Source organism: Lissotriton helveticus, chromosome 9 (genome assembly GCF_964261635.1).
Source record: "Lissotriton helveticus chromosome 9, aLisHel1.1, whole genome shotgun sequence".
NCBI classification, from domain to species: domain Eukaryota; kingdom Metazoa; phylum Chordata; class Amphibia; order Caudata; family Salamandridae; genus Lissotriton; species Lissotriton helveticus.
This window is the reverse complement of record NC_136070.1, coordinates 377,446,363-377,470,871: the sequence shown is the minus strand read 5'-3', so window position 1 is coordinate 377,470,871 and position 24,509 is coordinate 377,446,363.

The window sequence follows — 24,509 nt, the reverse complement described above, 5'->3', positions numbered from 1 at the left end:
GTCGACCGGATCCCATTCTGGGAGTTAAAAGAAAAGAGGTTAATATGTCCCCCCAAAGAAAGGTTTAAACACTGGCCATTAAAGACCAAAACACAAATTGCAACAGTTTCCAGGGAAAGGTGGGATGAAAATTCTTGACACACTGAAGTATGAACTAATGTACTAAAAGGTAGCCAGACATTGTTAAACAGTTAAGCTGTGATCTGGATCTAAAATAAGAAACGTGTTGTGCAATGTGTGTGATCCTGCCCACAAGTAACAATTTGGCCTTGCACAACCTTAAAAACAACTAAAGGTGTCCTCTTCCCCTTTAATTGGTTTCAGCTTTAATTCCTCCATTGGAAGGTCTCCAGCAGTTAATGAAAAATGCAAATCAGCGAAGAAAATTGTTATAATCCTCCTATGTTGTATTCCATAATTGGTTCATTCCACTTCCCTTCTGTTCTAGCCGCTATAGATTGTTTCATTGCCTATTGTTCCCAAGGTTCTTTAGCTACCTTCAGCTAACTGGAACCTTGGTGGTGTATGGAGGAGATAAAGAAATATTTACCATTTACCAGTGTGCGTCTTGGTAACACCGGTGACAATTGCTGTGTGGGGACAGCTTCAATACCACCCCCATTTGATTCTCCATTAGCAGCAGTTCCTACTTAGACCATCCTTACCTTGGTGGGATGTTTCTCCATTGTCTTCATCAGACACCTTCTTCGGATTGGCGCTGCTCCTTTCTGCTGTGTCACACCTCTGAGGTTCATCACTCTTCTGCTCTTTGTTGAAGCTTATTTAAGTGGAGTCTGTGGTCAAGTGGCGTGCCTCAGCCTGTTGTTCCACCTGTGGGAACACTTCAGTTTCCCTGAGATCATGCTTGGCTCGGGCTATGTAGTCCTGAGCAATTGTTCACAACTTCAAATGCTGTGACGCTTTTCCAATGCTGTCTGTGTACTCTGCCTATTATCCTGTCTCATTGTTTTCCATTTCTGTCAAGACGGCTGCGGTAGGCAGTCCTCGCCCCGGAACGACTTTGTCTTCCTAAGCGTGATCGGTGGGTGAGGGTTGTCCCCGCTGATTCAGCCACACCTCTTGACGCCTGAAACTCTGCCTTCCTTTTTAGGTCTTGCGCTAGCGTTGCAGTGCGCAGCACTGCTCGCACAGCGCGAGTCCTCCTGTAAGGGGGTTATGAAAGCTGACCACATGCGTGTGATCAGGCTTTCGCCGGAAGGCATTGGCTTTCGCCTGTTTTTTTTTTTAAATAAAGGCACGCGATTGGACAAAGGCGGGAGCATGTCCCGCCTTTGCAACAGGCCATTCCTGACGGTCGCTAGCACGTGCAGCAGCGCGCTTGTGCCTCGCTGCCGCGCTCCCTCCCCCTGCTCCTCTGTGGTGCGCGCGCACCACTGGTTTGTTTTGCTTGTATTAACTGTGCCGCCTAATTTCCCTTTGCTCTGGCATGCGCGTGCACCACTCGCATGCTAGCCACCGTCACGGCAAAAAATTGGTGTTTGACTAAGTCTTGTTTGAGGTAACATTCAGTCCTGCATTTCCGACGGTTCAGGATGATCCAGCCTGACGTTGCAATCCTGTCACATGCCACGGCACTGGAGCTATTTTCAGTATGGGCGGCAGTCGGGAGAATTACTGCTGCTAACTTAAAACGGTAGGCCAAGCTGACTGCTCGTTGCTGCAGGCACAGCGCATACCCCCAACGCCTCCGTCAATCTCACGTGACAATATGGGACAACACTTCGAGAGCAGGGCTGTCCCTCTGGTGTTTCCCCGATAGGCTGCAAGCTAGTGTGGGCTTCAAGAGCAGGATGGGCTGCCATGACCTCACCATCCCTCACGGCGCCTTGCAATTCACGGCCTCCAACAGCGAGGGGCTGGATTTTACTTTTTTGGCTGGCTTGACTTTGGATCACAGTCCGACACGGCCGATGGCCAGAAATAAGACCACACATGAACAGCACAGAAACTTTACTTTTGTGATGGTACAGTAAGTACTCTTGACCCTTGTTTGGTTCGGGGGCAAAAGAAAGTATGCCAAAGCAGGGCATAGGCATAGCTTGTCCCGTTTGCACTATGCCACGCATTGTTGTACACACTTTTTTTGAAAACTGTACATACTTTTTTTGGTCCCCACCCCGTTAATCACACATGAGGGTCCACCAATACTCTGAAGTTATGTTTTTAGAACAGGAACAATGTGTGTGTGTTATTACTGAACAATACTGTACGCACCTCGCCGCCAACTTTATGATATTTATATTATGCTGGGAACTTGTGCAAAACGGGACTCAAAAGTGTTCACATTTGTTGTTCTGTGGGCGCCTCGCCCTGTTTCGGGCTAAGTAGTCACACGGACTAGGCTGCCGCGGTCATGATTTGGAGGCTTAAGCTAACCGCTAGGACGGCACTGCGGATGGCCTAACGCTCTTTTTTTCTGCTTAGGTCCAATAACGGAGCGACTCTCACCCCCCCCCCAAAACACACTCCTGGCGTCTTGGCCCGCTTGATGGTTGTCTCGAGGCTGATTCAGCACACACAAATGAATCCACCGATTTGTGTTTTAACCATTGTAGGGAAGAGGCATCGATCTGTCACCACAGCCTTAACCCTTTGTGCACCTAATAAAGATGTGCCTGTACCTCGTCAACTTCCAAACTCTTTAAACACGTTTTTTAGTTTTCTTTTTTAGGCACCCTCTCCACCGACAGGAGGGTTAAACGTGACAGGCAACAACCGTGTCCGTCCGCCTCAGCCGCAGTCAAGTTACAGACAGAGAAGGGAGGGGGCTGGCGGAGGAGGTTTAATTTAATCTTCGATGGCAATAGTAACAAACGACGTCCCTCCTTCACGTCTACCTTCTACACGTTTACCTCTCTTTATGCACTTTTTCTTACCCCCTTCTCACTGCAGCAGAATGAAACACGCATTTGCAATGCAATAGGTCTCACATTATTAAAGTTTGAGCTATTGGTGTTGCATTATTATTAGCAATGCCAATAGCTCAAACTTTATTAATGCAAGACCTATTGCATTGCAAATGCTTGTTTTCTTTGCCCTGGAATTGCCTCCACATCCCGGGCGAGGTCAGCGGGTGGGAGCCGTCCCCACTGATTCAAACGTGCCTCCTGATGCCTGAACTTCATGTTGTTTGCTGTGCAGATGCTGACAGGCACAGCAGCTTGTTTGGCCTGTCATCTTTTGGTGATTTGCTGCCATGCTCTGCATCACGCTGACCGGCACTTCTGTTTTGTACTGAGCAGTCAGTTTATTTTATTTTTTCATGTGTGTCGTTTTTAATGAAATGCTTCTGTTTTCTCCATTGCGCTGATAGGCACAGCTTGTTGATACCTACCTGTCAGTTCTTCCTCACTTGTGCTTGTTGCCAACCTGACCGCGCTGATAGGCACAGCTTTCTGTGACTTCGTGCCAGCTTCTCACAGTGTGCTTGTATGCAAAATATTAGCAGTAATGAGGCAAAGAGGCTCATTCTCTTATATGTAGTGTATTGAGACCACCCTATAAGAAATATTGTAACTTTCCATGCAACTTCATTTTCAGCCCATATTTTAGTATGTATGCCAGTATTTCCCAATTGTGCAATATTTTCTCTGCACTTGGTTACAGCTGCTATTTTCTCTACTTTCTTCCACTGTATTGCTTTTTTACGCAGTTATAGTATTCTACATATTAGTTTTCCTCTTAGTGCCATGGCAGCAACTAGTATGTCACAACCACCTCCATTCTTGAATGATGTAGGAGAACATAACCTACCTTGGAAGCAATGGATTGGTTTATCAGAATCATACCTCATTGCTATAGGAAGGGAAAAATTCTTCCCACTGCGCAAACTACACACTTTACTCCACAATTTAAGAGTAGAGGGTCGCAAGACATACAACAACATCTCAGTGTCTTCTCAAGATGGAGATGACAATGATGAGGATGAGAATGTGTATCAGATTGCAGTAAACAAGTTGGAGAAGCATTTGGCAAGAAAATTAATGTAGTGTTACAAAGGCACAAATTATTTTCCAGAATACAGGGAAAGAATGAGAAGGTGAAATTGTACATTGCAGTCCTGAGGGGATTAGCTAACACTTGTTAATTTGAGAACTTAATGGACTCCCTAATCAGTTAAAGAGGGGCACCAACAATGCCAATATTCAAGAGAAATTACTAGAGGTAAATCCAGATCTTAAAGAAGCCATTGACATTGCTGTACGTGTAGAGCATGCGGCTGATTGTACCAAGGAAATTAAAGAAAGTAGTGGCACCAATACTGAGGTCAATTTGATTAGTAAATATAATGCCAGAAGGGAGATAAGAAACAAAATCACTGCGTTATTGTCTAGTGCAGGTAAACCAAAATGTTATAGGTGTGGGAGCCCCAACCATCTGGCCAACAGTTTGTCATGTGAAGCCCGAACGGTGTATGCCACAAATGTGGGAAGTCAGGACATTTAGCGAGGGTTTGCCAAGAACAGCGTTCTAAATCTGTGTTAGCTGTAGAGCAAGATAATACAGAAGGGGACAAGTTTGTATTCCAGCTACAAGATGTCAGTAATTGTACAAGTTTTCCATTTTGCAGAATCACTCTCGGCAATAAGCCGGTCACTGTATTCGCGGACTCATGCTCACCCTATACCCTTGTTGACAAAAATGTGTTCTAGATATTTCCTGAGTTGCAATACAAGTTAGAAACTGCTGATATTAAGCCAGAAGGTTACAATGATGATCTAATACTGTTGCTAGGCATGACTACCATGTGTATTGGGTTCAAAGGTAGTAACACTGTAGGGAAGATTTACATCACTCAGAAAGGGTCTAATTTGTTAAGCTGGAAACACCAGAAGGAACTAGGGATCAAACTAGACCTTAACAGTCCTGATCAAGTGCTGTTGGTAGATCCGTCAGTGTCTGGTAATGATGTGTGCAGTGACTTTCTTGCAGTGTACACGGAAAGATTGGGATTGCTGAAAGGGTATCAACATTGCATCAAATTAAAAGCCAGAGTAAACCAGTAATGCATAAACCCAGTCCCATTCCCCATATGATGTTTGCTCCGCTTAAGGCAGAGCTTGACAGATTGTTAGGATTAGGTGTAATTGAGCCCATTGAGAGCTCGCAGTGGTTGGCTCCAATAGTCCTAGCGACCAAAGCTTCCAGCAAAGAAATCTTCATTGATCAAAGGGATCTCAACGCAAAAATTTGGGTTGATAGACACACTATCTACCACGCATTCACGAGGCTCTCACTTTAATTAAGGATGCCAGCTGCTTTAGCGTGTTGGATTTATCCTCTGTGTACCAACAGGTGGAGTTGCATCCGGAGTCTCGCAACTTCACCTCCTTTGTAACTCCACTGGGGGCTTTTCAATACATATACATATAATGGACAAATTCCTGCCTTAATCTGGGCTAGGTTCACTGGCTCGATATCATTGATCATACAACCATTGTTCCATCATGTGATGCTGCTCTTCTTTACCGCATAGTGTGCCCCCTTCGGAGCCCACTATATACCTGTTTATTGTATTACTCTCCTTTGTGTCATTTGTCTGTGAATCATGCGATTATTCATGTTTTGTATTCTTAATTGATGTAAAATCAAATCAAATAAACTTAATTCGGATTCATAAAAGAAAGCCATAAAAGTTTAAACATACAGAGACATAAAATCTGATTATATTAAAAAGATACATGTAAAATAACAATCCAGTAGCGGAACAACCACGATTTAATGTATATAGCCAAGTATATAAAAAGCACAGGTTAAGAAAAAAGATCACATGCAATACATATAAAACATAACATGCAGTTATAAAGTGCCACGTGCCGAGTGGGACATTTGTCCCTCTACATATTTGACCTTGTGATGTGGGCTAAAACTTCACAGTTTGTCTAGCAGTTATTCGGGCACTAACTAGGCGTCCAAACAAGCCCTGGTTTTTACAATAGATTTCAAATATCCCACAATAAAAAATAGACAATCCTCTTTCAACAACTGCAAATAAAAAAGGGCAGGGCGAGCCTGAGAGAAATTCAACTTCTTTAAAATGGGAACCAGAAAATACCTTCGGGGGGTTTCATAAAACCTTCATAAAAACATAAAGTGCAGCAAATCCTGTGGAGACTGGCCGTCCCAGCCACAGGATGCAAGTACTTGTCCTCTACTGCATCCCTTAGGCCTTGCAAACAGGAGGCGAAAAAGATTCATCTGTAACCTTGTTAATACAAACCTCTCATGTATAGATAAGGACCCTAACAAGTAGGGCTCTGTTAGCGGGGTTGTTTTAAGCATTAAAAACTTTCTAAAACTTGGTTTCTGCACTTCATGTTCATCCCTTTCCATTTTCTTGAGGGTTAAAAAAGCCCAACTAATTGATTCCACATCTTTCTTAACAATAGTTTCAGGTTTAAAAAATAAATCAGCTCACCCTAACCCTTCCAAACTTCTTCTAATGTAACTTAACCAGGGAATTCGCATTGCCTTACCAAGAGACATACACTCCAGTAAAATCAAATGGTTTAAAGTTAACTCCTTGTTCATCCAACACTTCATCCAAAACCTAAGGGGGCTTAGAGCCAGAGTGTCGCTTAGGAAGGGGACTCCCAGCTCCTCCTGGGCCGCTAAATTGGATAAACCGCATGGAACACACAACAACCGCTTCAGGAATTTATTCTCAATCACCTGAAGGGAAATCATAGCGATATGTCCCCAAATTTTGCTTCCACATCTAGCTACAGCCACGCTTTTGGAACAATAAACTTTTAACATGGCTCCAATAGGTTTCCTCCCTACTTTGGAAGCAAAGTTAAAAATTGCAGCGTTTACCCGGGACAGGTCCCCCTTTTTCTTCACAATAAGTGGCCACCAATTTAGCTGGTCATCCAAGAGTACCCTCAGATAAGAAAATACATTTGTGCGAGGGATCTTTGCAGGGCCAATGCTAAATTGATAACTCTTTGTAGGTCGCTGCCCCACTTGCATTATATAAGATTTAGCGTTATTTACTGCCAGATTACGATCCGTCATAAATTTGGAGAAAGCATTTAGTAGAGATTGCAATCCTAATGCGGTCCTGGATAAAAGAACAGCATCGTCAGCGTAAAGCAAAACTGGAATGCAGCGCCTCCCTACATAGGGAAAGTCTACTCCTGTGGCTCTAAGTACACTGTCCAGATCATTGATATGACAATGAAATAAAAAAGGGGCCAGAATACAGCCTTGATGAACTCCCTTCTTAATCTCTAGGTCCCTGGTAACCCTAAAATTCTTGGTGGAACCTAACATTGGCAATTGTGGACCTATGAAGGTCCTCCAAGAAGTTAACAACACTGTTGTCCACCCCCATTGGCCTCATGAACTGCAACAGTTTGACCCTGTTGACACAATCAAAAGCTGAAGACAAGTCCATGAAAGGCAAGGTAAACAGTGCCGGGGCGGGCAACTGTGTATTTACACAATAACATAGAAAGGTTGAGGAACTGGGCAACTTTTGACCTCCCCGGTAGGAATCCAAACTGTATATCTGACAAAACTTTATGCTCCTCCGCCAAAGTAGATAGTCTCTTCAGGAGAATACGACCTACAACCTTGACCACGGAGTAAAGAAGGAAAACGGGTCTATAGCAATGAGTGCTATTCCTATCACCATTTTTGAAGACAGGAACTATAGTAGAAGTGGCCCAGAACTGGGAACAACCATTCCTTGTGGCTGCGTTAAACACAGCCACAAGTACTGGAGCCCAAAAGGAAGAGTCAGACTTGTACAAATCCAGGGGGATGCCATCTGGGACCGGTGCTTTGTTGGTAGAGAGCCCTGCGATGCCAATCTCCACCTCACCTTGATCAAAAACTATTACCGGGTCATTTAAATTTAGGCATTTGCTGATAAAAAAGAGGCCTATTAACGATACTCCAGAACCTAGAGCTATTACTGAGGGTACTCAAATCTTTCAACTCCCACCAAACCTCCTCTTTGAGAACACCCTTCCGTCTAGCCAGGGATAATTTATATTCTTTCGAGCAAGAACACACCTGGGTTTGATTTCTAGGTTTAGTGGCCAGGGCTTTCCTTAGGTTTTTCGCAGCCCGAGAACAGGACGCGTCAAACCATCTGGGCTTGGGACTGACTGTCCTGCCTTGAGGGATACTTAAAAGTTCCCCAACTTTGTGGGCTAGAGATTCATAGGCACTGGTAACCTCACCTGGGGAGGAACCAACCGCAGTACACTCCGCTAGCCATGGGCACAGGATTCTTTAACTGCCCAATATATTTTGTCTGGGGAAATCCGGGTCCATTTCAGACGACGTCTTCCGTCCGAAGGTCTAAGAGGACCCCTCAATACTATATCTCTACTCCGTGCTGACCATAAACCCCTCATGGAGACGCAAAGAGGGTTATGGTCACTATATGCACTCTCCACAATTTTAAAATAACAAAATGCTGCTTGTTAAGAAGAGGAAGTTAGAATAAAATCAATGAAAGACCCTCTACCTCTCCCTTTAAAAGTGGGGACCGGAAAAGTGGTGTGCGGGGCAGTTAGAGACATCAGAGTTGTTATGTCAAATTAATTTAACAGATTATTCACAGATGTTCAAAGTGAAACCCCTTCATGGGACGGGAACCCAAATTCAGAAGTACAAGATACCGTTGGGTTGCCACAAGGATGAATATTAAAATCACCAAATACCATGAGGTTATATAAAATAGAGTCAAAAGACTGTCTTGTCACTGAGCCCAAAGAGGTGATATTACAGGCACCGGGAGAATAAGGCACATAATTATAAAAAATAATTAGACCCAATCTAGAGTCTCTCTTTTTTACAATTAGTGCCAATATACCCGGGCAAGAAGAAGTAACAACCCGAATATGACAGTCAATGGCCAGGGAGATATATGTGACTAAGCCGCCATTGGGTCTTCCACTGGACGTAGGAGTGGCTGGGACATAGAAGGCCTTATAAACCTCCAAGAATAGATCACAGTCTACCAACCATGTCTCTTGCAGGTTAATCACCTGGAATTGCTTCTGGTTTAAGGTGCCAACAGATCCTGGTTTAAGGTGCCAAGTGCCCCTAGACAATATCCTACCTGCATTGTGAGGGTTATCAAAATTAACAATTACACAGTCACCCATACCTGTTTTACGGGAGATCCCAATCCAGCTATCCCTACAGGCCATAATGATGTTTTTAGTCACATGAGCACCCAGGGCCTTGTTATGAGTCAGCCAGTGAGTTATTTTAGTTTTCAGCTGCCCAAAATCCTCAGTTGCCCCTCAGGGGAGAGATGGAGCACTTCCCAAGACTACTACATACAGAGTCGATTCAGGAGGTAGGTCTATTACTGGGAGACTCGTTTGCACCTCACTTTTCTTCATCCTCCCGTCCTTGGGTCCATGCCTGACATCTAAGCCATTCATGGGTATGAGGGTCTTACTTCTTGGGCCTACTTGTTGAGTTTTATCCCCAGTTCCTTGGTCTGTGGGCTGCAGAGATGGTAAACTTAAGGGATGATTTAAAGGATACCGCTGAGTAGTGTGTGACTCAGGAACCCGTACAAACTTCTGCTCGGGGACTATACTGGGGGCTCCTGGTGAATGCGCTGCTACCGCAGGGTTACATGACACTAGACTATCGTCTATTTCAGTCAATCTCTCAAGGATGGGGCTTAGTTTAAGGTCTAGGCGCTTGGACAATACTAGCTGGAATTCTGATAAATCCCCCGCGAAATCTGTTATGGGGGAGATAGCCAGATTAGATTCCGCTTTCTTCTCTTTGCCCCCAATAGCATGGGATTTCCTTTTAGTGCCTATACCAGGTTGCGGATTCCCATTTGCAACCGCAACTGGAACTCCCCCTACACTTAAATGAGCAGGGGGAGGTGTAGACACAATATTACTCAAACAGATACCCATTTCCCGGTTCTCAATCAAATCATCACCCTTGTCACGTATTACAATAACAGGCGAGAGTGGCAAAGACCTTGTATTACAATTGGGGACTGTAGATAATGAAATTGGTGACCCCAAACCCCCCTGAATGATCGAGTAGGGCCCAGCACAGTTGGTTTAACCTGTAAGTTCAATAGTACCGCCCTCCCGAACCACTTGCAACTCATGAGCGTCCGTGGAGGGCAAGTTAGAGGACACACTAGGAGATCTCGAGAGGTGCCTACTCACCACTCGATCTCTTTGTCCAGCACAGAGGCAGCCCTAAGCAGGAATTAATCCATGGTGAAAACTGAAGAGACCGATGAGGCAGCTCCTACCTTCTTCTTTCTCAAGACAGGCATGGAAGTAGACGACGATGATTTACGCCCAACCATGGCTGTAGGTCACAAAGAGACAGCGAGAGGCTACAGTCAACAACAGCCAAAGTGTATATATCAGATCAGAGGTCCCGGGCCACCTCCCCAACAAGTCCTTCGGCCCTATAAGTCGGGGATTGCACTAAAATAAACCTCACACTTATTGCAACTCCTTAACAGACCAACAGACTCGCCATAGATCAACTCAATAAGTGAATAGGTCCTTACAGCTAACGTGGTGCACCCAACCACAAAACTTGAGTCACCGAGAGTGGGCCTAGCCCAGCCTCGTCCAGACACAGACGGGCACAGACAGGCCCAGCCCTTGGTCCAGGCCCAGGCACAAGCAATGTAGATACAGGGGCAAGGACAACAGATACAGAACACAACCCAACAAAATAACTTGATACTAGAACAACAAATTCTGAGCCCACCCTAGCAAAATAACTTACATGGTTAACAGAATCAGGGTCCATAAATCCAGCAGCTCCAACGTAGCCCCTTAAAAAAGCTAAGACAAGGAGGAATGGTAGTGATGGCAGGAACAAATCCATTCTATGGGAATATGGGAGAAAATGGCCGACAAAAATAATAGTACATGCAATGAAGGGGCCCACAGCGCATTCCAATGTGTCCAGTTTTATTGGTAACGCACAGATGAGGAACCCACTGTGACACTTGCCATGAAATTAAATTCCATATATCGTTCTAGTAGATACACGGGGCAACAAAATCATGCATCAAAGAATGACATTTTTTGTAATGCAGCTCTGGACAAACAAGGATTCTTTGGGGCAGTAAATAGGGTTCCATTTACAGAAACAGTCGAGATGGAAATAGGAGGAGCTTTAGTAGATGGAAAACTGTGATACTCACCACTATCTCCAGCTAATGTCTTAGAAAGTGATTTGATGTCCAAACTAAATATGACAATAAATGTTGGCTCCGATGGCACAATGACCTGCACAACTCCAGCGGTTTCAGAAAAAAGAGAAATGGTGTGACGTATGAGAGCAGAGATCAATAAACAATATTGAGTCAGGTCCACTGATGAAAGAGGGTTTATAAGGGCAATATATGCTATAATAGCAAACGCACCCCAACTGAAGGGAAAATTTGTGGAAATACCAAAACAATTACTATTCAGATGCCAAGGAGTACCCCAATCACAGCAGTTGCAGGACACACCACTCTTGATAACCATAGATGAAATTGAAATAAGTCCCACACATGATATACTATTGGCCACTGACAAGCCTCAAACAACATGGGCATGTGTAATATTCATGAACCTCAGACTAAGAATATGAGACCTACTTGAAGAACAACTGTTTGAAGTCAATAGGCCAGCAACTTCCACCGTAGTGTTAGAAAAGGCAGTAGTGATTCGGGTACAGTTAGAGATAAGAACATCTATACCCAAGCCAAGTCCCAACTCTATGAAAGACCAAGTTTTAGGAAAAGTACCTCCATAGTTGTGGACAACAGGACCATATGATGAAGGTTTGTGATACAGACAGCAGCACCAGCAAAAGTTGCCATAAAGGCAGGAGCACTTTTACCTAGGGTTAAGCAGTATCCATTGTCAAAAGAATAAGATGAGGGGATTGCACCCACTATGACAGCATTGGTGCAGCAGGGGGTATATCCAGGAGTTTGATACTGCAATACTCCTATATATCCGATAAAGAAATCAAAAGGGGGTACTTGAAGGATGGTATAGGATTTTCACCCACTTAATAATATAGTGGTACCCGAGTTCCCAGTGGTCCTGGATCCATCAATAATATTGACAAACATCCCAGCTGATGCAGCACATTTTTCAATTATTGATTTAAAAAAATGCTTTATATAGGATCACCCTACACCCCAAAAGTCAATACCTAACAACTTTTACCTATAGAGGAACCCGGTATTTGTATACTTGTCTACCACAGGGGTACTGTGAGTCCCCTAGTATATTTAACAGGGTAGTCAAAAATGACCTTTCAAACTTCCAGTGTGACAGTGTGCTGCTGCAGTATGTGGATGGTATTCTAATAAGTAGCAGGTCAGAAGAACAGTACAGAAAAGATACCACCAATTGGTTAACTGCCTTAGCGCAAAGAGGGTACAGTGTTGAAAAGGATAAAGTACAATACGCAGTTACTGAAAAGCATTCCTTGGGCCAAATAATATCTGCTTCAGGCCGAAGGGTTACACCAGAAAGAGCAGAATGTATCAGGAAACAGACAGCGCCAAAACAGTGAAAGAGATGCAACAACACTTAGGCCTCTATAATTATGTTAGACAGTGGGTGTTTTATTACAGCGCACTGACAGCACCATTACTGTAACCAAAACAAACAAAAGAAGAATACACTGGATAGAGGAAATTACAGCAATGTTTAAGTAAGTAAAAGAAGAGATAAGTGTTGCCCATTTGCTTGTACACCAGATTACAATAAGGAATTCTACCTTTTCTGCCATAGTAATGGTACATCCATGACAGCAGTACTAACACAATAATATCCTTTGAGTCATATGCCAATTGTCTACTATAGTGCGTTATTAGATCCAATAATAAAAGGATACTTTCCAGGCGAACAAGCACTTGCAACCGCTGCTTTTGGTATTGAAAACAGAAGCACATCTATTGTGATGGGCTCTTCTCTTACTTTGTATGTGAAACATGCCGTATTTGCCATAATACTGAAAGCAAACGGCGCATTAACCACACAAGTTTCAGATTATGAAATAATATTATCTTTACCTTCATTGAAAATAGTGAGATGTTACACTGTAAATCCCACCACATTCATAGTACACCCAGTACAAGAGAGAGATGAAGTACATGACCACTCAACATTTACCCCTGATGAGGCTCTAAAGGCAGAAAAAGAGCCAATACCCAACAGTACAATATACTTTGTTGATGGCTCATCCACAATTGACCACGAAACAGGAATACAACATACCGGTGCAGCAGTAGTGGAGGGTAAAATGTACAGTGATATGTTCTTGATAACATAGCAAATAACACTGTTCTCCCATTATTCAGCACTTGCAGCGGAGCTCCTAGCTCTGCTGGCTGCTCTGGAACATGGGAAGTGAGATAATATTAAAGTGAATACAAAGAAAGGGGTGGATTTGCTATTAGCGATCTGCACATCAGATAGTGTCCCCTTTTTGTAAACAATTCATTCAAGTATTCAGTTCAAAACATCAGATATTGAGTGCAACTTTAGTGTTTGATGCCCATCCACCTAGGGCATCAGCAAGACTTTCCGCCCATAGAGAGTGCAGCATATTGTCACAACAACAGCAGAAAAACAACAGCGCACATCACATATATATCACGTTTAACCGGGGAAATGCAAGCACGCGCCCCAGGACAGAAAATTGTACCGCAATCTCTCGGATTAACTAGAAAGAACTGCAGCGATCGGCTGGTTTTTAAATTGTGTCGCGAGCGGTTTTGCTCTTTTAATTTAATTTTGTTGCTGTTGTGGTTTCTGTTCTGATTTGCTAGACGGAACACAATCCACTTACCCGCACCTTAAAATACTACCTTGCACCCGCCCTTTGAGCGGGATCAAACACACTCCACACTTGGACGCGCCATCTTGGCTGAGGAAGGGTCAGGCACTCGCACATTAGTTGCCGCCATTTTTGGAAGGCGCTCTAGTGGCTGGGCAGCGCTCTCAGCCCAACGTATTTAATCGGGGAAATGCAAGCGCGCAGCGGGCGGGCCGATGGCGCACCAGAGGCAAGCCCGTCTGCGCCCGTCCACGCCAGAACGGGGCTAGGGGCAGGAACCCCTGGCCGTATCCTCCCGGGTAACATCTGCTACAGTAGGGACGTGCTATTGGGATACCGAAATGAACTGAGGGATGTTTGTATACATGTTATTTCACTGGAGGAGGAAGGTAATTACTTCCCTCACTGTCCTTATTGTACCTTTACACTTATGCCTCCTGAGTCTCCTCCCTCTGATACTAGAGAAGCCAAATCCTTTTCCCTCCTACATCTCAACTGTCGATCCCTGCCCAAGCATGCCAGTGAAATCCATCTGCTGCTAGAGGACAAATGCCCTGATATTCTCTTTCTTACGGAGACATGGACTAACATGGCCTCTGATGCAGATGTGGTTCAGGCTCTTCCATCCAATTATACCTTGGTCAGACAGGACCGGGAGTGTGGTCGGGAAGGGGGAATTGCTATTATATTTAAAACTATCTATAGTTGTAGATCGACTTTGGCGGACTGCTAGAGCCTTTCTTTTGCCATTGGCTTCTCTCCCACCTGTACTTTTTCAGGCATTCTTCTCTATCGTCCTCCTGGAGGACACACTAATTTTTGTAATGACCTTCCAGGTATTGCTATAAATCTAGCTAGCCATACCCCCAATTTCTAAATTCTTGGTGTTTTTAACTTTCACCTAGATGAACTAGATTCTCCCCCTTCTAGCGACCTCGTAGCAGGCCTTGAAGCCTTTCAATTCAGACAAATCGTAACTGGACCCACCCATAAAGCTGGTCACTTACTCTATCCTTTTTTACGAATCTAGATAATATTACTTTGAACAAGACCATTTTAGTACCCTGGTCAGACTACTCACTATTATCCTTTGTCTGGACTCCCTGGGCTCTGCCACAACCCTCTACAAAATCTAAAAAGCTGGGCCGGACCTGGTCAAAACTCTCAGTGGAGGAATGGGCAATGAATCTGAATAATTCCATCCCCGCACCTTGCCCTAATCCTATTAAGGCCAATGATGACTTCAATAGTTGGCTGGAGTCCTCATTAGACCTTACCCTCCCTAAGAAACAGTTCTGTCATCGAGTTGGCTCCAACAAGAAAGCTTGGTATACTCTCGAACTCAGAATGCTTAAACAATCCTGTAAGCAGTCCGATCGGAAATGGAGGAAGGATTTCTCTGAATCAAGTAGGGCGAAATATAGAACGGCACTTAGACTGTAAAAAGACGAAAAAAAAGGCTGCTCAATGCAGCTATTATCAGGAAAAGATCGTGCTGGCCTCTAACACCCCCTAGGGAATTTTTTTTATTTTTTAAATCCCTTATTACTCCTCCTAGCCTTCTTCCTGACCCTACGAATGTACAAGAGCGCTGTGACGAGATCGCTAATTTCTTTGCCACTAAGGTCACTAACATTTACTCGCAATTCCCACAGTTGGACTTTGTTGTGCAATTCTCTCCCCCCCTCCCATATGCCAGGCTGGAAGTTTTTGCCCCTCTTTCTCTATCTGACTCACAGCGTCTCCTAGAGAACCTTAAGTCTGGATCTCCGGCTGATGTCGAGCCCCCTTCTATTCTTAAATCAGTGCCAGAGATTGTATCCCCAGTCATCGGGGAAGTAATTACTGCCTCCCTTGCGGCTGGACTGGTTCTCCCGCTATGGAAGCAAGCAAGAATTAAAGCACTTTTTTAAAAAGCCAAGCTTAGACCCCGGGGACTGGGCTAGTTATAGCCCAATCTCTTTACTACCAGGCAGAAGCAAACTGGCCGAAAAACATGTAAATTCTATATTGGCAGCTTATGTGGAGAACAATAATGCTTTACACCCCACTCAGATTGGATTTAGAAGTAAGCAGAGCACAGAGACGGCCCTTCTTGCTGTGGTGGAAGAAGCAAGGTAAATCACCGCATTCTGATTCAAAGACGGAGGCAGGTGGGGGTAGCGGAGACTTCCCTTAAGTGGTTGCAGTCCTTCCTCTCCGATAGATCATTCATGGTCTTTGAAGATGAGGTTCTTTCGAAACAGACCCCTCTACAGTATGGTGTCCCCCAGGGATCTTCCTTAAGCCCCACCATGTTCAACATCTACATGTGGCCCCTTGCGGACATTGTGCTTCCCTGGGGGGTCCAGTTGGTCACTTACGCTGATGATACCCAGTTGGTGGTGTCCCTCAGCCAACATGATATGAATGACAAGAACTTGACTTCCTGCCTGGTAAATGTAGTTGAGTGGATGGATTCATCCTTTCTCAAACTTAATGGCTCCAAGACTGAAGTCATGATACTAGGACATGCAGCTCCCCCCAACTTAGATCCTTGGTGGCCAAGTTGTCTAGCCTCCCCCTTTACCAAAGAAACAAATTAAGAGTCTGGGTGTATGGTTGGACTCTAATCTTAGTTTCTCTGTACAATCGCGCAAAGTGGTTGCTACCTGCTATGGCCTGATCAGATTGATGAGGAAGATCTTGCCACTCCTTCCCTTTGACGCTAGACGTCTGCTGGTGCAAGCCCTTATTCTATCGCGACTTGATTATGCCAATGCGATCTACTTGGGTGCTCCACAGGGGACTATCAAGATCTTACAAGTCGTCCAGAACAGTGCTACTCGACTTCTAAGGAATGTTCCGAGGCGTACCTCAGCTAAGTCAGCACTTTGTCAGTTGCACTGGCTTCCAGTGCAACAAAGAATTTGGTTTAAGGCCATGTGTACCGTGCATTAATCCATTACCGGCAATGGACCCGCTGTGATCCTGCCGATGATTCCACTGCATCAGGCCTCTCGGACACTTAGATCTAATAATAAAAAGTTTCTAACAGTTCCTAAGATCCGTCGGGCACGTATGGGTGGCCGACGATTCACGCTCCATGCGGCAAAACTTTGGAACCGGCTCCCCGATTCCGTTCGCCTTCAACCTAATTATCTCCACTTCAGGAAACTGCTGAAGACCTTTCTTTTCCCATGAGTAGCGGAAAAGTTCTAGCTGTCCTAAATGCGCTAATATGCCCAAGGGTAGCCATGCGCAATAGAAATGCGTATTCATTCATATAGTAACTTTTATCCACTGTGCAGTGAGCACTCTTCTTCCATTAATTTTCTCATCAGAACACTCTTTTTTAATCTAAGAAAGCCACACCATATAGACAATTCAGACTTTATTTCTCTTAAAAGACAATGCTCCACAGCCGACGCGCATTTCGCCCTATGCAGGCTTCCTCAAGGCTGTAATCATATATAAAAAAAACATACTGTAACCCATATGTCCTGGTCATTTCCCAATGGACATAACTGTTTAACATATATGTTTGAATATCACTTAAGTGTGAGATGCACATACAAATAGACCACCTTCACCTTCCGTGAATATCTCATGCTTCTTACAAAAGTCCTTCAACAACTTTTTTCAATCCTGATCGTGCAACACACATAGGAAGATAGGACAGCCACCAAGTGACAATGCCAATATAGAGAAAGATAGAGTTCATAATTCAAAATTGACTCAAAGGCCCCATGCGTGGCAAAGAAATATATAGGTTCCTTCGTCAATAACCACACCTACACACGTGTGAATAGTACCATCTAAAACATATAAAACACCCTCTACAGGTGAATATCACATTTTCTAAGCTTGCTCACCTTATTCACAACGTATTGCGCACTACCCTCCTAAAATCACAGGTTTACCAGTATATGAAATTCTGTGGGAAAGATGTAAACACAAATTTAAATTTCAGTCTGTCTAGTCATTGACAGCCCTCTTAACTAATGACAATAAGTGACACTAGAATCTACGTTTTTAAATCTTACCTCTATATAAGATTCACCATGAATGTAATCCAATTCATTCAAACATGTGAGACATGTGTAATCAGGTCCTCTGTATTTTCAATTTTCATGGAGCCATGATAAGTTCCATCTGTCGTGGAAAAGTTCCATAAACACCCAAGGTAAGATTCAAAAACGTACTTTCTAGTGTCACCTATTTTCATTAGTTAAGAGAGCTGTCAATGACTAGACCAGACCCTAACGGCCTCAACAACCTCCGACCTATCTCTAACCTCCCAATTCAAGACTGGATCTCGACCTCAAAGCCCTAAATTGTTTGCTCATTCTATCTGACTCGGCTAAATACCTAGGTTTCATCCTGGACAAAGATTTGTCACTGAAGGGCCATATCAATAACTCCGCCAAAGGAGCGCTCTACACACCTAAACACCTCCGAAAAATCAAATCTTTCATCCGTCAGACGATTTCAAATGGGTCGTTCAGTCCCTGGTCCTCTCTAAACTGGACTACGGGAATGCTATACTCACCGGGACCCCGAAAACTCACCTTGCCCCCCCTCAGATCAGTGCTTAACATGGCAGTCCGGCTTATTACAGACTGCAAACGGTATGAACACATCACGTCTGCACTCAGGTCCCTAAACTGGCTTACCATCGAAGGAACTACCTGCATCACTCACAAAGCAATGCACTCGCAGGCCCCTTTCTATTTAGACTACAAGCTCACAAGAGCAGGAAGTTCCAGAACTTTGAGAAGCTCAACCGCTCTTCTCCTCGTACCTCCAAAATTAAAAAGGGAATCCACTCAGACTCGCTCTTTTTCAGACAATGCTCCAAGCATCTGGAACTCCCTCCCGAGGGATATTCGCTGCAACACCTCCTACCCTGGCTTTAAAAGAGACTTGAAACGCAACCTCCTCAACAATTTACTAGAGCCCATGAATCATACTGAACCTGATTTCATTAGGCTATTTTGATCTGTTCATACCTCGGTTTACCTGTTGCCTTTTTGTTTCCCATGTATCCTTCTCTCCAGGATCCCTGAATGCTCATTTCAGTAATGCGCCATCTTCCATAGCCCTATAATTGTTTACATGTATGCAGTAAATGTGTGCTTCTCTGTAACTTTTACTTCCCTCATCCTATATATTTAATCTTGAAGCTATGATTAAAAACCCGCCCCTTGATTCTGTACAGTGCTCGGATACCTCAGGATCCAGCTCAGCCAGCGCTTTATTGGTCCCTCTATGTTATTTGTTATGACCTAATTTCAGAAATTCCTCCCTTCCGGTACCTACAATTGTTTCTTTGTATATATTATTGTGTGCTCCTCTGCTGACTTTCACTGACCTTATTTTATTATTGTTTGTAACCTGGAACCAAGGACTATCGCCTTGCTCGTCACGCTGTAAAGCGCTCTGATACCTATTGGGTCTAGCTAGCGCTATATAAAACCTTAAATAAATAAATACTTATGTCTCTAGTACAACAGACAAGCCAGTATTGACAGTTCCTCCAGAGAATGATTGTGTGAGGGGAGGAACAGAGGGGTGGGATGCATGCAACCAACCAGCTTTGAGGTCGATTTAGTAGGGAATGATAAGACACAGTGATAATCAAAATAACTAGTCAGATCATGCGTTCTGATTGCACTGAGGTTTTAGAAATAGGACACATAGTCATATTGCACTAATCAATTACCTATAGTTAGGTCACGTATTCTGCTGGCGCTGAGGTTTTAGAAATAGACACCTATTCATATTGCACAAACGAAATAACACGTAGTCAGATGGCACCACTATCACATAGTCAGATGATTGCGCCAATGAACATAGGAGTGTGGGAGTTTTGGCTTTAGTTGTGTAATGTTGCTCAAATATGCCATATTTGTCCATTGTCAATCACATGATTGGTATGTATGATTCAGCAAAAATACACAATACAAAGGGCTACCTGTTGTAGCCAATTTGAGAGTTGAGTGGTAATCTTACTTGGGTTCATCACTCTCTCAGCCGTTGTAACATAAAACCTTTACACTGTATCACTCAATCTTGCTTGTTTTTCAACTTCAATTAAGGTCTAACCAACATTAAATAATCAATGTGTACTATTTTTTTATATAGTTTTAACATTAGTGTATATTTTTTTTATATTTGAAACTATTTTGAATAATTTAACATTATTTAATATGGGGTTTAATTTTAAGTCCCTACTTCCATTGTTTTCTAGGGGAGAGTGTTGCAGTACCAGTTGCTGGGCACGTGTGGTGCTGGATTTCCTGCTGTTTTTTTAAAGTAGTAATTTGCACTAAGATGTTGTTAATACCAAAGAGTAGTAAACTTACTCAAAAGTGTAACATTTTCTCAAAAGTGTAAGATACCTTTGTGAATCAGGCACACAGTATTTCAGAGTAGGGAACTGAGCTTTTTTTACCTCAAACATCTACCCAATGTGCAGAAATGCACTTGGAAGAGTTGTCAACCTACACCACCAAGCCTTTACATTCAGACAAAAATGCAATCCAAAAAGGATAAATTTATTTGCTTGCTGGGAGCACACCATCACTTTACCCATCAAGATCAAATTTTAAGGAACTTCCTTGGGCACTATTCACCTTTGTACACAGCTTGCTCAGATGATACACTAGTCTTTGCCTCGCTGCCATCTTTCACTGTGGGTGTCTACTGATTTCCCTGTTTTTGGGTGATAAATTGTTGCATCAGTATCAGCTCTAATACTTACAAAGGTCATATAAGCATGAGTACTGCTGGTACTGCTCGTTGGGCAGTAAAAGTAATTTCCTTTTATTTGCCTAATGTCACATGTGCTGGCATTATTGATTGTGCTGTATTGTTTTATCATCATCAGTTCATATAATCTATGAAATTGATTAGCAAAAAAAAAAGTAATTTCCAGTCCTTAAATTGTAGCAAGCTCAGAATGAACCTTTTGTTAGAAGATCTGTTCATTAGGACAGCCCCAAATGGTATGTAGAAAGATCCCCTTCCCTTTCTTACATCTAATAGATAAAGGTATTGCCACCAAAACTATGATTCAAATCCTGGAAATAATATGTCTTATGGAGGATATTGTTTTGAATAAGCCTGAGGCTGGACTGAACAGTTAAGTGTGGAAACTTCTTCCCATTTTACATCTACAGAGTCCAAATCCCCATATTGTCTCTGCTTGGCTATTGTGTCACCGAATTATAAGGGTTTTAGTATATGCTACTGATGACTGCTACGAGAAATTCATCAGTCAATAACATGACACTCAAGAGTTGTCTCGCAGCTCAAACCAGTTGATGCAGTACTGCCTTACTGCTTGTTAGTCTCATGTGTGGAATATTCTCCTTTTTACAGTTTGAATTCAGACAGATTTCCCGGTATATCATCTCTACACACCCCTTTCCACAACTTGGCTATACCTATGGTATCTCATTTGTAAAATCTTCCAGCCTTCATATTTCAAAAGTTCACCCAGCCAAAGGGGATTTCCTTCGTCAGGTATGATACCATTACCTCATATTTTTATATCGAGCCTACGAGCAAAAGATATATTGTGGACTTCTCAAGAAGATATAGGGGATTACAGCCTGTCCGTTGCTTACAATTGTTTGACTTTACTGTCAATCTTATTTTTTTGCTTTCTGTTGGATGGCTTTCAATGTTTCACCCTGTCCATCTTGTTTGTATTTCCCAGGTAACACGGTCTCTGCAGGCAGATGTACCCTTGGGTAGGTGTTGCACGAGGTTGCTCTCCTGATAACTCCTGTATCAGAGCGAGTGCCCGCACGCTCTAGCCAATGGAGTATCTTTGTACCTTCAATTAGGTTGTGACAGGTGCAACTAAACTATTTAGTTTGAGCTACACCATGGTTAGACAGAGGTGTTGCCCGCCCTGATCGATTAGGGTTCTTGACGCCACTATAATTCATGTTTTTATTTCACTACACCCGGTTCTGATGAAGCACCAAGGCGCGAAACATGTTGACCTATGACCTATAGTTACTAGGGCACCTTACGCCATTTATAGTAACCCATGACCTTTGGGGTATTTTATTCTGGCGAGGGAATCTTCACATTAAACTTTACTGACATTTGGTATCCCTCAGTCAGTTTTACCTTTCAAGCACTCACCTACTACTCACATAGGACCCTCGTTATCACACACCCGCACTCATCATACAGCAGCCTTGACAAAAGATCTCTGCCAAAGTGACCCTCCAGGAGACTCGTAGGGCATTGCAGCGCTGGCCCGACGAGGAGCAAACACCTGATGATGAAGCATGACATCCTTCAGTGTGGGTGGCTAGAGCGCCGATGGTGGAGGTCGCCTGAGCGCTCAGCTCCGCGACCGAGCTCCCATTAATCCTGTTAATAAAGTGATAGCCGACCCCTAACCCACAAGAGATCGTGTAGGAGGGGTCACTTAGCTGGAGACCGACAGCGGAGACTCCCGGTGGGGCCTACGGACGGCGTGAAGAGCTGGACGAGATCCGACGGCTTCGGACGGCGCCGCGATTAAAATGGCGGCCGGGCAGTGGTGACCCTCGGACGCGGATATGCCGGACAGAGGGGAACAGCCGGACCCTGAGGCGCCACGAGACCCGCATCTCCAGCTCCAACTGGACAAGATCTTAACTGCGATAACGGACACACGAACGGCGCTCCAACAAGACATAGCACAGGTTGCAACGGGACTCGGATTGCTCAGGGCTCATCATGGCAAGCTTTCTGATAGGGTCAAGGAGGTGGAGAGCACAGTTCGCACCCTGGAACCGGCGCAAAAGTCACTCTCTACCACTATGGCGGACGCCCTGGCCCAAATTGACGCACTGGAGAAAAGGGCGGAAGACGCGGAAGGGCGCAATCGTCGGAACAACATCCGAATAGTAGGGCTGCCCGAAAAAATTGAAGGGGGAGACATGGTTTGTTATTTGGAACAGTGGCTCCGGACGGTGGTGGCACCAGAGGGATTATCCTCCTTCTACACGCTAGAAAGGGCGCATAGGGTTCCGTCCAGGCCGCTGCAGCAGGGCCGCCCCCCCGCGCCTGGTGGTTGTGCAGCTATTGCAGTATCGGGACAGAGATCTGCTACTCCATAATGCTCGGTGGAGGGGTTTGGGAATGTTATTTTGTTATTTTGTTGGGGGGTGGGCATGCCATCGGTGCAGGGGGTTTTCCTTCTTTGAACCAAGTGGAAGCTGAGTGGGAGGGAGGGTGCGGAACGTTATGGGACAATGGGTGAATTATCTAACCTGAAATGCATTACCTGGAATGTGCGGGGGTTACACACTATGACACGTCAACACAAAGTACATGCTTACTTAGTGCGCAGAGGGGTTCAAATTGCGTTCCTGCAGGAAACACACCTGACGAAGACGGAAGGGTTAGCGTTACAACGCAGATGGAGAGGACAAGTATACAACACTACGTATGCTTATGCTAGGGGCGCGCTAATTTGGATTAGGGCTGGAGTACCTTTCCAGATGACCAAACAAGTGGTGGACCCTGAAGGGAGGTTTGTAGCCGTAGCGGGCAAACTGGGAGGCAACGACATAAATATCTGCAGCATTTACGCACCTAACATGGACCAGTTGGCCTTCCTCGCGTCGCTGTCGGGCTCCCTGGCTCACTTTTTAGGGGGGCCACTACTGATGGGAGGCGACTTCAACTCACTCCCCCACACACCGAATAGCCAAGGGCAGACTAGAGTGGCAGGCAGGATGGGGTCTGACCGACATTTGGCAAGCCCAACATCCGACCACCAGAGATTACTCTTATTTCTCGGGACTACACGAGCTCCATGTGCGGCTGGATGCGCTCTTGTGCTCTACTCTACTGGCACCCACAATTTCCAAAACTGGATATCTAACGATCTCGGACCACAATCCTCTACTAGCTGACGTGTGATGGTTCCCGAGCGCCTCCTGTGTTCCTACCTGGAGATTGCGCCCCGAGATGTTAGAGGACCCACCGTTCCACAAGGAATTGGGAGAGGGGATCACTGACTACTTTGTAGAAAATGAAGGCACCACTAGGGAAAGAGCGACGGAATGGGATGCCTTCAAGGTAGTTGTAAGAGGCTATTGTATAGCTAAAAAGGTGGGAATACGTAGAGTGCTTTTAGACGACCTAGGCAAAGCAGATAAGAAACTCCGAGAAATAGAGCTCCTGTGACCCGGCCGCCCTGAGCTGCAGCAACAGAGTGCAGCAGCGAAAGAAGCAGTGGCAGTGGAAATCGAAAGGCTGCGTAGTTTCGACCACAAGACCTACATAACCAGGTCCCTCGCAGAAGGTGATAAATCGGGTGCACTGCTGGCCTGGCTGGCCAACCCCTTGAGGCGCAGCTCCCCCACAGTACCAATGCGCACTTCCGGGGGCGTAGAGGTATATACCCAACCTGAAATTCTTAATTGTTTTTCGAGTTATTACAAAACTCTATATCAGAGCAGATTGATAGCGGGTACTTCAACCATAGACGGCTTTTTAGAAGGACTCCCCTTTTCGAAGTTGGAACCCGAGCAGGCGCAGGCCTTGGGTAAAGACATTGAAATAGGGGAAATCCGTTGCGCCATAAAACGGATGGCGCGCAACAAAACCCCAGGGCTGGACGGGCTACCCATCGAATTTTACGTTAATTACATTGACCTACTGGCTCCGCGATT